The following is a 14,995-nucleotide window of genomic DNA, read 5'->3' as shown; positions in this document are numbered from 1 at the left end:
TATACATCCCCCTTATTGCCCTCCCCCATATTCCCCTGCACTGGGGGTCGAACCTTGGCAAGACCAAGGGCTTTCCCTTCCACTGGTGCCCCAACAAGGCTATTCTCTGCTACATATGCAGTTGGAGCCCTGGGTCAGTCCATGTGTAGTCTTTTGATAGTGGTTTAGTCCCTGGAAGCTCTGGTTGGTTGGCATTGATGTTTTTATGAGGTTGCAAGCTCCTTCAACTCTTTCAATACTTCCTTTAATTCCCCACAGGGGTTCCTATTCTCAGTTCGGTGGTTTGCTGCTAGCATTGACCTCTGTATTGGACATGCTCTGCATGTGTCTCTCAGGAGAGATCTATATCCAGTTCCTTTCTGCGTGCATTTTTTAGCTTCATCAATCTTATCTAGTTTTGGTGGAGATATATATATATATATATATATATATATATATATATATATATATATATATATATATATGGGCTACATGTGTGTCAGGCTCTGAATGGCCATTCCTTGAATCACTGCTCTAAACTTTGCTTCCATATTCCCTCCTATGGATATTTCCCCCCTTTTAAGAAGGGGTGGGAGCATCTGCATTTTGGTCATCCTTCTTTTTGAGCTTCCTGTGGTCTGTAGATTGCATATTGGGTAATTTGAGCTTTTTGGTTAATATCCACTTATCAATGAGTACATACCAAGTGTGTTTTACTGTGATTGAGTAACCTCATTCAGGATTATATTTTCTAGTTCATTCCATTTGCCTATGAATTTCCTGAAGTCATTGCTTTTGATAGCTGAGTAGTACTCCATTGTGTAGATGTACCACATTTCTTGAATCCATTTCTCTGTTGAAGGACATCTGGGTTCTTTCCAGCTTCTGGCTATTATAAATAAGGCAGCTATGAACATAGTGGCGCATGTGTCTTTGTTGTATGTTGGAGCATCTTTTGGGTATATGCCCAAGAGAGATATAGCTGGGTTCTCCAGTAGTGGAATGTCCAATTTTCTGAGGAAACTTTGGACTGATTTCCAGAGTGGTTGTACCAGTTTGCAATCCCACCAACTTTAAAGAGATGAAAATATTCTGGAATGTGACAGCAATAATATCAGCAGTACCTGTATGAATATATCAAAATTTCTGAATAATGAATGTATGCACACATACACACAGAGAGCAAGAGAGACAAAGACAGACAGAGACACAGAGACACAGAGACACAGAGGGACAGAGAAAGACAGAGACACACCAAGACAGAGAGAGAGGAGAGAGTCCTAATATAAACAAAAACTAGAAAGAAAACAGGAGGGAAGGGAAGAGACATTGCTGCTGGGGCATGCCAAGACGTTCACCACCATAGTTAACGCATATTTGGTAAAAGGCTACCTGAAAAGACAAAATTGTTTAATGGCCATAGTCCAAAAGTATATTACGAGATTATATTAGACCTACAAAGTTCCACCGGAGGATGCCCTAACTGTCCAAGAAACAGCTATTATTAGTGATGGTAATGCTTTGAAATTATCTAAGTCTCTCGGATTTGGAGCCCTTAGATCTTGCTATGCTGGGTGATCACAGGGTTTTCACTGGAAATAGAATTTCAAAGACTCACCATAATATGTCCTATGTTGTGTTTTACAAACAAACTGCCATCTTGCATGAGAAAAAGCTAGGTCAAATAGTTAAGAGGCCAAAATTAGCATTTTTCTCAGGAAATGGAGACATTCCTTCCTTTGACATTTTTAGGGTGATTTTTCAAAGTGTCTTGTCCTTAGGATTGTATACTTTTGTCCATGTGTAAAAGTGACATCCTGGTGAGACTGGTATGTCCATGTGTAAAAATGACTAGTGAGACATACTGGTGGCCTTTTTTATCAGGCACAATGCAGTGTCTGGGACCTGAAGACAGAGGTTTAAATAAAATATAGATACTCATTGCAAACCAAATATAATAAAAAATCACTCACTTTCCTATGAGTGTCACTTTACCACAACATTACCACGTTGTACATTGTCAAGTTCAATGACACAGTGAACAGATTCAATATAGGACAATAGATTAAAAACTAAGTTCAAAAGCAGGCATCGTATGTTTCAGATATGAAGTCAGGTCCAATGCCACATGCCTGTAATTTAGAAAACCGGGAGACGGAGGCTGGAACATTACTTTTACTCAGGAGGTCAAAGTAGCTTGTGATAGACAATAAAGCCCTTCTTCAAAAAACACACATACAAACAAAACCCCAAACAAACCATCTTGAATGCAGACTGGAGAACATTACCCCCATCTATGCTTCAAAGGTGGAGGTGGGGGCAACAAAGCAAAAATAAGAACAAAAACAACTCAAATGATAGTTTCTTCATGACAAACAATGAAGCCAAAGGAGGATATGGCAAGATACTATTTAAGTGATTGAAAGAATTGTTGAACTAGAACCCTAGATACAGTAGGGGTCCTCATCCATAAATAATGAAAGGTGAACTAGACTTTCTCACACAGAGGAAAGTCAAGAGAATTTGTCATCAACAAACCAAACATAGAATGGCTCAATAAGGTTCCCTAAACATGAATAAAATAACAAAGAAAGCAAAATTGTATCATTGGAAGAGAAGAAAAAATCAGAAATGAAGTAATAGAAAGAACAAATGCAGCAGAGCACTGGATAAGCTTGTCATGATTTACTTTGAATATTATGAAACAACAAGAGCTCTGACAAACTGATCCTTATGACTATAGACATGAGTGTCGTGGCCTCTATGATAAACAAAAGGGCTGAGGAAGAGTGGCCTCTGCTACATTCCATATTAATTAAAATCCAATAAAATTAATTCCTAGTGATTGAAATCAAGCATTGTGGCCTTTGAGAGGTTGGCATAACTAGATTGGGCAGAGGAATGGAAGAGTAAAAATTATTGTATATTTTTCATAATAGATTCACTATTATGGAAACATCCCCTATTTTTTGTGTTGTGTGTTCATTGTCCAAACTCAGAAAATCACAAACAAATGCGCCCGTATATGTAACAGATGCTACTTCCCAATGAACCCGCTGAAATTACCCTAATTTGAAAATGTATTGAATACAATACACTTAACCTAACAGAACACCATGTTTTAGCAGCCTGCTGCCCTGGAGAGCATCAATTGTTCAATTGGATTGTGTGGTTGATTGGCAGTTGCTGCTGGCTACCCTTGCCCAACATCAGACTATTATATTACGAGTGAGGAAAAGTTTAGAGTTCAAAAGATTCAAATAGGGTTTCTACTGAATGCATGCTGCTCTTGCTCGGTTATGACCTTGGAAAGTCACAAATCATCACTGTAAGTTGCAAGCCATTTTAAAAATCTTTGAATTCGATTGCATGCAAATTTTATGTTTTTTTTTTTAAGTTTGACGCTATAGTAAGCAATAGTTCCATGCATGTCACTATTCCTATCTGGTTTTCAAAGAACATAATAGATATTATGTGAGTGCTGATTTATTATGTTACAAATTTTTTAAGATATAGAAAATTTAAGATTAATATTTTCTATTAATTACTTATATATGGAAATGAACCAAGACTTTAATAAAATATTTACATAAAAATAAATGATTTCTTTGTGAGAATTCAAGGAATATCTTTCCAAGGAATACCTACACATTTTCTTCTTGCTTTTTGTTGTATAAATACAAAAAGAAAAAGGTATTTTCTCATTAAAATAATCTTCAGTAGGGAGCTGAAGACAATAATTACAAGTGTTGGGGGCCTGTTCCTTCTAAATGACTTTATGGCATTGGAAACAATCACAGGACAGTGACTATTCCCTGTGGCAGGCCATATTATTGTCAAATGGCCACAATAATATCTCTTGTTCTTCTGCAGTGGAACCTTGACATTCTATAAATATGTGCAGACCCCCTCCCAGTCAATCCTAGCTTCCTATAGAGACTTCCTCACATGAAATATGTTCAAATGATGCTGTGGGACCCTCTAACTGAAGGTGATAATCCCTGCTGGTTCTGCATTGATCTACACTTTGGAACACTAAAAACCATGTGCCATTGGAAGAGAAACACAAAGGTAGGTGTTCTGGGGACCAGTACTGACTGAACCCATCCTTTGGTGCATCCTACGTCACCAAGTTCCTTGTCTTTCCTATTAACGACCCAAACACTGTAAAGCATTGAAAGGTCATTTGCATTTCTTCCATAAAGAATCTTCCAGCCTCATTAATTTCCTCCAAGAGACGGAATAGTTTTTTACACAGCAGTAGATAACTAAAACATTTGTCTTCAATTTACTTAAGGACTAGAAAATAATAAGAAATTGACTCATTCCCAAGCATCGATTATAATCATTTCTAATATATTACCCTGAAGCAATCATAAAATCTGAAGTTTGTCTTAATCTCTGGGATGGCTGGGCTCATCCTGACAGTCTGCTAATTGTTCTTTTAGGATTACTGTTAGCAGTGCTGATGGCATTCACTTAGGAGAGTGGAGTCACTAAACATGATGACATAAGACCCAAAGTACAGTAGTCTTCTGTGTTGAAGCTCCAGTTTGTCATAAAATCACTTATGAGTGTGGGCAGTATTTTGAGTCTTATCTTAAAACCTGTCATACTGTATCTCCATTCACAGAGGGCCCCTGAAATTACTGGAAATGATGATTAAAGTACATGGCTTGACAGAGAAGATAGGTTTTTAGATGTCCAGCCATCATTTCTAGACATATAAAACATGGTTCAACTGTATACTGGTTAAAGCTTTATATTCCATTTCTAGATCAGGAATGAACTGTTTCCAAAGTGAAAATGATAGGGTGTCTGGGGCCATAATTATTGGTTTTCTTTTAGTCATGTAAGTGGGATGCCTAGGGGATTCCACATTATTATTCAACGGAAGCTCTTTCTTCCAATTGCCTTTAGAATAGCCACTATAGTACAGAAGCTCTCTCCTAAGCACCACCAGGAATTCCCATTTTAAAAGTCTAATAAGTGTTTTCCAACTAACACATTATGTTCTGAGTTTGTAGGAACAATCTGAACAAAGGAGGTCTTGGCAGTCACTTAATGGAATTATTTCCAAGGCAAATTCATATGTAGATTATTGGACAGTACTCATATCATCCTACAGGAACATTTAAAATTAGTTTCAGAAAAGGGGCACTTCGTAATAAACTTTTAATTTCAAGAGTTGCACAAGGTAAGTGCTGAAAATTATAATAGGCCAGGTAGCATGTCATTGCTGATATACTACAACCCCCCTTTTTTATGAGCACATTACAATTCGGAGAGCTAATAATAAAAAGAAGTGATGCTGAGATGATGAATTGATGCTATGCAATTAGACCTATTAGAATTCACAAGAGTCGACAGGCAATAATCAAACCCTTTTCATGCTGCCCATTGCAATTATCTTTGCACTTAAGAATCAACAAAGCACATAATGACTTGCACTCGATTAAAGAATTCATGAGAAATGGAATTTTAATTAGTGTGTAGAAATTTTGGTCCATTTATTACTTTACAGGACAACAAATTGGGAAAACTAGCTGAGAAGTTAAACCACAGTTGAGTGAAAGGTCATTGTGAAAAACTTGGACAATGTAAATGTTAGGGAGCCCCCTTTTCACTCCATCTGATGATGAATGAAGAGACAGTTAGTGGAATGTTAACTTCATGCTGACACACGTTGACTTCATTCCCAGTTATTACTTTTCCAAATGATATTTCACATTCCCCTTAGCCATCCATATATACAAACATAATCATACAGAACTAAAAGAACTAATCGATAGTTATGAATCAATGACAGAGTATAAAATCTTAAGACTATTCTCTTAAGAATGATGATATTTTAAATATTGGTGAATGGGAATTATATTTACTTAATTAAAGATGGTTTTGTTAACTAAGATGAACTACAGTGCAATGCATGTTTGGTTTTAAATAATATTCATTCATAGCACATGCTCTTTTTAGTGTTCTTGACCCTGGATAAGAAGATTAAATCATCTTAGTTTTGTACATCCCAGATGTAAATAATAAGCTATCAAATTTAACATGTAAGTTAATGGAAAGTCTTTTTTGATAAAAGTTTCCTGGATATCGGGTAAAAGGGACCACATTTATAAATAGAACTTGTTAAATGCCACTTTTCAAGTACAGTTGATTTCATCATGCATTTTTGATGTTCTTTATCATCTGAAAAGTAAGTCTGCAATCAATATAAATAGTCAAGGAAATAATCACAATCACTGCTCTGAGAACAGATGTAAAAATAAAAAACAAAAACAAAAACTGCACACAATGGCCCTTCCCACTCATTTCATAAAACAACCCAGAAAGGAAATCAATATTTATAAACATAAATCATTGATTCAACCTCCAAACAAAGATGAAATTATACATGAGCAATCCCAGACATCATTATCTATGTCCTATTTAAAACTCTTATTTACTTTGTTGTTGAAAATTGGACTAATTTGGGATGTAAGATTTTGTGTTTCTCAGTGCTTGAACAGTGGAACATAGTTCAGTAATTTCAATATAGCATCAGATCTTTTAAAACTTTAGGATAAGTTTGAGCTTTAAGAAAGTTGTTATTATAGAGGACAGTTTAAAGTATCCACTCTAGGGCTAGGTGAATAGCATACACCTTTAATCTAGCACTCAAGAGACAGAGGCAGATAGAAGTCTATAAGTTTCTGGCTGTCCTGGTCTACATAGTGACGTCTAAGCCAGTCAGTGAACTCTGTCTTATAAAATAAACGCTCCTAATGTCAGTGGATAATTTGAGCAGGAAAGAAAAATGCTTTCCTTCCTTCTCTTTTGCTCCTTCACAGTAGTAACATAGTGTTAATATTTACTTCAACTGGCTATTGCTGGGCCAGCAATATTCTATTAATCAGAAGATATAGTCCTATGACCAACTATTTTGAAGAACTTCTAGAAACGCCACAAGATTGCAATATTCTCACTTTGCTATTTCTGTTGTTGTTGCTCCTGCAGTTTGGTTGCTTTGCACAGGCATAGAGAAGCCCAAGGATAGAGATCTAGAACCCACCTTGAACCATGAAATACAAGAAATGTAAAAACTGAAAATTATGAGATTGTTAGTTCAGAAATTCTACTATTCAGACATTTTCCAATTTTGTTGCAGGCACATAAAGTAAAGTAATACTTTATGTTGACATAAAGTAATTGTTCCTGTGATGTTTTTCCAAGTCTTTCTGGGTTTGCTCTTTACCTTAATTCTCAGTAGAATATGTTAACTCAAAAGTAAACTTAAATTATGGTACGTAAAGTAAAGAAATAATTATATGCAGAAATTGTAATCTCTGACAAGTACTACAGATGAATATCAGGAGGCAGCTAAAAAAGACACACATGTCTCTGAAGAGACAACAAGCTCTTGTCTAACTTTGAGGAAGACTACACTGCTCAACTCTCATATAAGGGATATGTCATAAATTAATAGATCTGCAATGGTGCAGGAATGTGCTATATACAGACGTCCTGGTGATTTAGGGCAGTGACTGTGTCTTTATTTGATATTGTATCATGGTAGGATTTCAGAATGTCAATCGTGGAACATCTATTGCTATAAATTTCTGCTTTGATTGTACATGTGTCTCCTAGGGATCAACTTTGTTGAGTGATCTCCGAGTGACAGTGATTTCACATTTTGTCCTCATACATCCACAAGAACAGTAATACCCTGACCCAGGCATGGATGTCCCTTTCTGTAGATCAAGGGCTAGGGATGTTTAAGATTAACAAACACTAATGAGAATTCACCTCATAGTTTGAGATCCACTGTTCAGAACAGTCAGAGTATGAGGCATAATCTTCAACATTCTGTCTTCTAATGATAACCAGGGAAAGGTTCCTGCCTATTTCTGGTTCTACATTTCAAAAAAAACAGAACCATAAGTGAACGTCACAACTGTGGTGGACCATGTAACTAATGGTATCAGAGATGGACATTATGTCAAGAGAAGAAAAAAACAAACAAACAAAAATAAACCCAAAACAAAGCCAACAACAAAAACGTACTCATTAACCTGACAACTCTTTTCTCTGAAACAGTATTAGTGAGCTAAGTTCTCACACAACGAAGTGTCACTTCCATGTGAACAAGTGTTCACCATCTTTCTCTTCATGGATCAAATCACTACTCTGGGAGTGTTCATTAGTTACCACCAAAGAGCTCATCATTACACATGGTGGTCAGGGTACACACTCCAATAAAGGATTCTTGTTTACAGTCAACCGTTCTTACCAGCTCGATGCGTAACTTTTCATTGACATTTTAACCCTAGGTCTTCCTAACTTTTTTTTGTGATACATGATCTAAAAGAATTAAAATTTATGTATCTAATTAAACAAGGATTCCCTGGCTTTGTGTTGTGGGTATGTGAAGGGTCTAAACATGGCTCACTGGTAATTTGCACCATTTCATGGTTAAGAAAACCGAGAACCCACTGAAGACGCTAACCCAGAAACCCAGTTCTCTTCTAGACAGTCCATGCCATGTCACATCCCACCACACATAACCCGTTATGTTAGAAGTACAGGAAATTGAGTATTGTTAAGTCAGGCTTACTCAAATTCCACTCTACTTCTCCACTGTAACTCAGTATGTGGGGATTTATCAAGGATTCAGAAATGTGAAGCTAGACTCTGAATTTGATGCATCATAATAACTGTGCCTGGGGCCAAGTATTTATTTAAGGAGCTCCCTGAATGTACTCCCAGTAGGTAATGTGTTCCTAAGCCCTTGTTCCTCAAACACTAGATCATGGACTACCTTGCCTTCTTAGAGCTTGCTTGAAATGCAGAACTTCAGGCCATATAATACCTATGGATCCAGACACTGTATTTTGACAAATCTTTGACAGATCTTCTCAAAGTTTAATGATTGTGAAGTATTTCTCTGAATATATCTGCAGCTTCTGTAAACAGCAATCATTTGAAACAGTGAAATTACACAGATTTGAAGTTGCGCAGATTGTTAACTACATGATAATTCAGGATTATTCCTTGCCTTGATTTCTGATAATAGTTATTTACATACTGAGCTTAAACTAGCTGCAAAGAGTGCTATCAAATAGTAAAAATATAGGTTTGCAAAGACCCCTGTAATGACCCCTGTAATCTTAGTATGGTTTCACAAAGCATCATGATCTCTAAGCAATATACCAGTCATAAAGCAAATTATACAGATTTTAGGCATACCTTTTAGAACAGCACATTCTCCTTATCCATGAAAATGTTTCAGTGAACCAATAGTGACTAAGATAATTTTATAAGAGTTTCAGCAAACACTGCACTGTCTTGTGAAGAACTGTCTTGTCTCTTCTCAACTTCACCCTACCCCTGCCCCTCCAAAAATGTATGAAAGGAAATTTGTAAGGAAAACCATATGGAAAAGGGAAGTGTTAGAATAGGAAAGTTAGTGAATATATGGCTGGAGGAGGAGAACGCAAAGTTGAAAATTTTAATCATTTACAATTGAATTCCAGAGGAAAGAAAGAGGAGGGGAGGGAGGCTAAAGAAAAAGGGTCAGCCAAGACCACAACACTCTGTAGCCCAGTTTGTCCTTAAAAACCAGGAAGCACATTAGTGCTCTGATATGGTAGAAGAATTATGAAGGCCACATTTCAGAGATTAAAGTATGGCTTATGCTCTAAAATCAAGAAATGACCAATGGGATTTCATAAAATTGCAAAGCTTCTATAAAGCAAAGGACACTTTCACTGGGACAAAACAGCAAACAATAGATTGGGAAAAGATCTTTACCAATACTATATCCAATAGAGGGCTAATATCCAAAATATACAAAGAATTCAAGAAGTTAGACTCCAGAGAATCAAATAACCATATTAAAAAATGGGCTGCAGAACTAAAAAAGAATTCTCACCTGAGGAATATTAAATGGCTGAGAAGCACTTCAAGAAATGTTCAACATCCTTAGTCATCAAGGAAATGCACATCAAAACAACCCTGAGATTTCACCTCACATCAGTCAGAATGACTAAGGTCAAAAACTCAGGTGACAGCAGATGCTGGTGGGGATGTGGAGAAAGAGGAACACTCCTCCATCGTTGGTGGGATTGCAAACTGATACAACCACTCTGGAAATCAGTCTGGAGGTCTTCAGAAAATAGGACATAGTACTACCCAAAGACCCAGCTATACCTCTCTTGGGCATATATCCAAAAGATGCTCCAACATATAACAAGGACACATGTTCCACTATGTTCAAAGCAGCCTTATTTATGATAGTCAGAAGCAGAAAAGAACCCAGATGTTCCTCAACAAAGGAATAGATACAGAAAATGTGATACATCTACACAATGGAGTTCATTCTCTCTCTCTCTCTCTCTCTCTCTCTCTCTCTCTCTCTCTCTCTCTCTCTCTCTCTCTCACACACACACACACACACACACACACACACACACACACACACACACAAATATAACTTTCTTCTCTTGTAAACAGTTGTCTACACCAAGGAGTCTTTAGTGCTCAGATTTGGCAATAACTCTTATAGGTTTCAAAGCCATCATGATTACTTTTTTGAGCTGCTTTTTTATTTGACTTTTTGTTTTGATACTGACAAGCAGGCACATTGAGCTTCTTTACCCTTTCTGTGGCTTGGTGTTAATAACATTGATCATTACCAAATCAGGCCACACAAAGAGCCATCATAACTCCATTTTCTACTAAGAATTACTGCCATGATATGGAACAACATTTGGACAAAGCACAGAAGCATTATTAAGGGAAGTTATCAGCTCAATAAATAAGAAATTGGTAAGTGAATCTATAAACAAATATAACAAAAGATTAATGTATTTATCCTTTGCAACTAATGTAAGTAAATAGAATAATCCCCATTTTTGTATAGATATTTTAGGCAAGGTTAATTGTCACATTAATGAGAACTGTTTCCTATCATCAGGAATTGTTATATATATATTAAAACAAGTTATGTCCCCCAATTTTAATACTTCTATGACAATTTTATCGTGTCTCATTCACAATTGAGAAATGGAAAATAAAAAGGAAGCTAAAAAACTGCCCAGAACTGCACACGCACACACACGCACATACACACACACACACACACACACACACACACACACACACACACACACACACACTGGAGGGGAGGGAGAGACAGACAGACAGACCGAAAGACACAGACATAGACACATTCTCAGTGTAGGCTATAGTTTGTTTTTCCAGTGGTCATTATCTAAAAACACATGGATAACTAGTGTATTGGATATTATAGATAACTGGTATACATAATATACAGCATACATTGATTATTATTAGAAATGGAGATACAAGTTAATATTTGAGAAAATGTTCACCAAAGCCATTAATCATTAATATTGTTGAAATAACTATTTGGAGAAACAATAGAGTACATAAGATACAAGCCCAGTGTGAAGATCATGACATAGAACCCTGAACACACTGTAGCGACTTCACAGCTAGAGCCTTAGATAAGAACACAGTTCCAATGACGCCTATACTTCCAGAAGTCTACACTATGGGAACGATTCTTAAACTGCAGAGTACAGTCCATTACATATACTCGGCTTAAGGCCTGCTCAATAAAATAGTATTGAGATTCCTACCATAAACCTGGCCAACTGCCTAACACTAGTATGGATATGAACCATAAAGGAAATCTCACTAAAACCCCTTTCCTAATAAAGAATAATTTCTAACTACATTCCTAAAGGAAATCTTACTAATGCCCCTTTCCTAATAAATAATAATTTCTAACTCTTATCCTTATACCTACAGGTAAGTATATTTCTCACCCACCATCAAAGAAGCTTCTTAGTAGCAGATGGAGATCATTACAGAGATCCACCAGTGAAGAAAATATAGAGAACTACGGACTGTGTGGTGCTAAACCCCAAAGTCTGCATCTACGTCTACACCCACACCCACACCCACACCCACACCCACACCCACACCCACACCCACACCCACACCCACACCCACACCCACACCCACACCCACACCCACACCCACACCTACACCTCCTACATCCATCTTTCAGAGAATACCAAGAACTGGGGGCCGGAAACACTATAGAATCCAGAAAACCAGAATATCTGCTGGGAGAGTGTGTCTTCAATATATGACAGGAAAATCTCATGACATCTAAGCAATATAATAAGGCCTTAACAAAGACAACACTAGTTAATATGCCAAGTAGATGGGGAGAAATATCACAAGCCTTCCTTCCCTCCATTTCTAGATGAAGAGCTAATGGATGCTGAGAAGAGAATCAGTGTTCATCAGGGATGATTCTTCTAATTAGCTATCTAACAACGAGTAGTCAATCTATAAAACATATATATGGCAGCTACACTAAATGAATGCAGTAGAGGGCTGTGTGTGTGTCTGTGTTTCTGTGTATCTCTCTGTGTGTATGTCTGTGTTAACAATACTTATTTTTAAAGAAAAAGGATTCCATGGGTTTGCCAGGAAATGGAGGTGGAAGAATGGAGGAATTAGGAGGAAGAAGAGAAATGGCACAAGAAACATACTTACAATGAAATCATCAAAAACAACAATAACCATAACAAAAGAATTTGCCCTCTAAGGATTACACATAGTTGTAAAATTTGGGAAAAATAATCTAACAAGGGAAAAATTATATGACTTATGGTACATCAACCCTCTTTAATAGAAGAGCACCATTAAGTGGAAATTCTAGGAGTGTTTGATGTAAATTTTAATATTTCATTGTATCCTAATAGTAAGAGTCATGAGAAATCATGTATTTAAATCATGTATCTAAAATTTTAAAATTACAAAAATTTGTAGAAAATTATCAGAAGCAATATTTATACCATTTTCTTTGTACTTAAAAAATAAAATTCTTCTTTTTGGGGCATCATTTTTTTTTCACTGAGAACTTCAAATCCCAACTTTGAGCTTTATTAAATCCTTCTTGGATAACTGACAAGCTGAAGAGAAACCCATTAGAATGAAGGAGCCTTGTACAAAAGGTTACTCAAAGAAACAGAGCAGGGAGGCTCACCAGGCCATGAGAGGGAATGCCAAAGAAGAGAGGGAAATTCATAAAAGCTAAGGTTCTTACAGAAGTGAGCAGAATCCTGCAATCCTCCATGGAAGCTGGCAGCTGGCCCTCACATACTGACTGTGTTTTCTGATAAAGTGCACCAAGGATTCCCAAGTCTGAAAGACTAAGATTTCTAAAACTTCTTACTTGGCTTTTACTATATTCCTCAAACCGTAGCAAATATATTCTCAGCAAGGTCTGAGACTTTCCCCTCCCTCCTAAGTGTGAAGCTCTAGGAAAGAAACATAGGTAAGGAATGGTCATGGGAGGGGGACACATGGATCTCCAGACACACTGTGTGGTTTGCATGTTTTTCCCTTTGACCATTACTAGTCAGGAAGAAAAGTATGATCTTTTAGTGCAGTGCTAGGCTGGAGTACCTAATGATTTACACGCTGCAGGAATTAACTCACATATTTTTGTACTATGTGTGATTTTTTTAAGTGGAATCATCTCAAAGATTATGGTTTATGGCTGCTAAGACATTCTCCAGTTTCAGATCTTATTCAGATCTTCCAATACCTCCGGTAGTCAAGCTCTTGATGAGCACAATGCCATTGTACTAGAATATGGTCTTTCAGACCAAACTTTTCGGAACATTGCTAAATGTACTGGGCATGGTAGATGCCCACAATCATGGTTCTCAAGACGTTGAGCAAGAGGATTATTGAGTGTTTGAGACTAGCTTAGATATAGAATGACGCCCTATCTTCACACAGGAAAAACTAACAGCAAAAACTAACCAACAGATATGGCACTGGAAAATTTCTCCCTTGCTCCCTGGTACTCTGTAGGAGGGCTGTGAGAGCAGAGTGGACGAGTGTGAGCAGGGTGGGAATAGAAGTGGGGAATGTTGAAGAATGTGTGGCCAGGGTTAGGATGAAAAGGTGGGTAGCCCTGAGAGAAGGGTGAGTGAAGGTGGCAGTCAGGGAGAAGGGTGAGGGAGGGAGGCAGTGAGCATGGTTGACTTACATCCACCTCCACCGCCATTGTCTCCTAGAACGACCATCTTGATACACTGAAACAGGGCAGTTCAAAGAGAAAGACCCATAAGACAAGAACAATAAGGCTTTATTGGCTAACTACATTCCAAATAGATTTTAAAAGAATATCCAGTGTATCAGTTCTCCGGTTCTCTCTGTAGACTGGAGAAAACTTCATGTTAAGATAGGAGAAAAAGAGCTTGAAGGGGCTTGAGACCCCATATGAACAACAATGCCAACCAACCAGAGCTTTCAGAGACTAAGCCACTACCCAAAGACTATACATGGCCTGACCCTGTACTCCAACTGCATAAGTAGCAATGAATAGCCTAGCAAGAGCACCAGTGGAAGGGGAAGCCCTTGGTCCTACCAAGACTGAACCGCCATTGAACGTGATTGTTGGGGGAGGGCAGTAATGGAGGAAGGATGGGGAGGGGAACACCCATGGGGAGGGGGAGGGGCTAGGGGGATGTTGGCCCAGAAACCGGGAAGGGGAATAACAATCAAAATGTAAATAAGAAATACTCAACTTAATAAAGGTGAAAAAAAAGATAGGAGAAAAAAAGATCAAAAGGGAAGAAAAGAGAGACAGCAAGAGGTAATGAAACTGACAGGCAGACCCACTGACCACCAAACTCCAGTGGATACACTGTCATACACATCTACAAACTTTCACTTTCTTCTCAGCACCACTGACTTTCAGCTCTACCACTAGGAAAGCACAAAGGTGACAAATATGTCTCTACTATAAAAGATCCCAAAATATTCTGTCAACAAAAACTCATTGTGGAGTTAAAGACTGGGTTGTTAGAAATAAACATCTAAGTGCTTTTAAAATATTAATGTGGTTGCATAGATTTTTTCCCCAGATGATCCCACAGCTGACTGCTGTTCTCTTAAGAACCTTTGACTGTTT

General features: G+C 37.5%; 1 protein-coding gene across 9 annotated transcripts in view; it reads right to left on the bottom strand.

The window, feature by feature from the left end:
• Macrod2 (mono-ADP ribosylhydrolase 2) overlaps positions 1-14,995 on the bottom strand; it is a 2,026,216-nt gene that overhangs the window by 900,812 nt on the left and 1,110,409 nt on the right.

The sequence above is a fragment of the Rattus norvegicus genome, chromosome 3 (assembly GCF_021556685.1).
Source record: "Rattus norvegicus strain SHRSP/BbbUtx chromosome 3, alternate assembly SHRSP_T2T, whole genome shotgun sequence".
In the NCBI taxonomy this organism is placed as follows: domain Eukaryota; kingdom Metazoa; phylum Chordata; class Mammalia; order Rodentia; family Muridae; genus Rattus; species Rattus norvegicus.
Note: the sequence above shows the minus strand (reverse complement) of the source record. Positions and strands in the feature narration are given on the sequence as shown.